This window comes from Neomonachus schauinslandi, chromosome 6 (genome assembly GCF_002201575.2).
Source record: "Neomonachus schauinslandi chromosome 6, ASM220157v2, whole genome shotgun sequence".
NCBI lineage: Eukaryota > Metazoa > Chordata > Mammalia > Carnivora > Phocidae > Neomonachus > Neomonachus schauinslandi.
Window position 1 is genome coordinate 137,121,555 of NC_058408.1, and position 2,285 is coordinate 137,123,839.

Genomic DNA, 2,285 nt, shown 5'->3' on the forward strand with positions numbered 1-2,285 from the left:
AGAGAACATTTGTAGGATGAATGGCATGAATGAATCAGTTTAGATCAACTTGCCTCAAATGGAATCCCCCAGATACTAAACAGCATACTCAACGGTGCCATTTCAAGAGAAGAAAATTCGGATGACCTCCATTTGGCTTCTTCTACAGCTTTTCTCCAATAGCGGATGATCTCTTGATCATTTTTAAATTTTGTGGTTTTAAGATTATCTTATTTCACTTCAATTCCCTTTGAGTGATGTCTTCTGGCTCCTGCTCAACTTCCTCCCGCTAATTCATTAGGCCTGAGAGCTGCTCCAGAGTGGGATTAGAACCCGTGTAGTACATAGTCACTTTAAACTGAAATCTGCTAATTAATGGCTCTTCTGTGCGTAACTGAACGATAGCGCTTCTTCCCTGGGGAATTGCGATTTCATGGTTCCTAATGATGCTGCGATTACATTATCTGGATCACACAGACGGTGGGTGTCAGGAGCGGTGCTCAGAGCCTGTCTCGGGGATAGGGAGAAATCGCTCCTAAAACCAAGGGGATGAGGGGAAGGAGTTAGAATGTCCGCTGTTAATTGTCATTAATACGTGCTGTTCCTTCATCTCATTTGGGCATTTGTTTCAAGATCCAACTTCCCCTAGCTCCACAATGCCTCCATAACCTCACTCCCCCTCCCCCAATATTCATAGGGTTATTTTTTGTTTAAAAAAAAAAAACTATTTATTTGCTGTATTCCACAAAGTAATTTATTTTCATTACCTTTCTTGGAAATGTGGGTCTACATATCATTAGTACAAGTAACATATGTTGATTGTTGTTTCTCGAACTAACCTGTATTATTTGATAAGTTAAATAAAATGCCTAAATCCAACGTCTGCTATTCCCACCCTTTGCATTTGAATTATTTATCTTACTTTCATTCCCTTTCTAAATAAAGGGGAGTTATAAATCTTCAGTACTTTGCTACAATTTCTGTCCTGTGAATATAGACAGTGTCATTTTTTGATTTAATGATGGAACTTGAAAGGATTATGTTCAAGGTTGCTTTTGAATACCGGTCCCCCCCCCTTCTTTAATTGTCCCCTGAGATGGCTTTGCAGAGTGACCACAAACCTGGATATGAGCTCTGGTTCTCTCATTGGTGAGTTGAAATAATCCACTCATCTCTTCACTGAGCTTCTGTTTCTTTGACTGTAAAGCAGGGAATATACCACGCACCCCGAGGACTGATAGGAAGATTCAATTAGGTAACCCATGGACAGCACCACCAGGCATGTGATAAGCCATCACCATACCCCTCATCTTGGTAAAATGAGCTGCCCTGTAACATCGTGGTGGACAAATATTGAGGGTGGGGAGTTTTGGGTGTTTTTGTTTTGTTTTCTTTAAAGATTGCCATGATTATGGCCTTAAAATTCCTCCGGAATGCCTTATATTTATAATAGTAAAAGGAAGATATTCATGTCTTCATTCATTAAAAAAATTTTTCATTTAAAAAAATGCTTTCAAATTGTTTTTTTAACACTGAGTGTCAGACATGGCCCCAGAGATTGGAAGACAGCATTGAACCAAAACCAGAGCTGAGAGGCCAGTGAGGAGTTACGTGGCAGTTACCTGCCGTAGTAATTGAGTCACGGAGAGACCTGGAGAGCAAGGCCAGCCTCCGTTGGTCAGGCTGATATGAGCCTCTTCAATGCCAAGGGCATGCCATCCTGGGAGACCCAGCTGAGAACAGTTTTCAAGTAGCAATAATCACTCCTCGGATAAACCTCATTGGTTATGATGCTGCCACTGTGCAAAGCTGGAAAACATACTTGAAACACACACACACACAAAGTATTGATTGCGAATGAATGAATGAATGCAGGCAACTTCCATCACCCCAGGTGACCTGCTCAATCAGAATTTCACCACCAGGAAGTTCCCTATTAAGTGATCATTTGTTCCCCCCTTGGGGGCAGAGACGCCGTGGACTGTGTAGGCAGGAAGACAGCCACATGGGATCCCCCCTCGTGCTGGACAAGGGGTAGGGGCATCGAGCCAGAGGCCACACCTACTCCTAGCACAACAGGTGCTTCTCAATGTTTCTGGGTGGGCTGCCTGCCATGGTTTTCTTCAGGGGTCTCCTTATACCCCCCTAATTTGGTCACCAAGACACTCCCCCCCCCATCTTATGAGGCAGCTGAGCTGCTTCACCAGGCCTGCCTCGTTTGGATGCACAGCACAATGAGTTTGTACCCACCGAGCCTCCAGCGCCGATATTTCAAACCCTACAGTACACTAAACGTGAAACTTTTG

The 2,285-nt window shown here is 43.4% G+C and overlaps 1 pseudogene; it reads right to left on the reverse strand.

The window, feature by feature from the left end:
• Positions 1-1,660: 1,660 nt before the first annotated feature.
• Positions 1,661-1,790, reverse strand: LOC123325124 (annotated as a pseudogene).
• Positions 1,791-2,285: the final 495 nt, after the last annotated feature.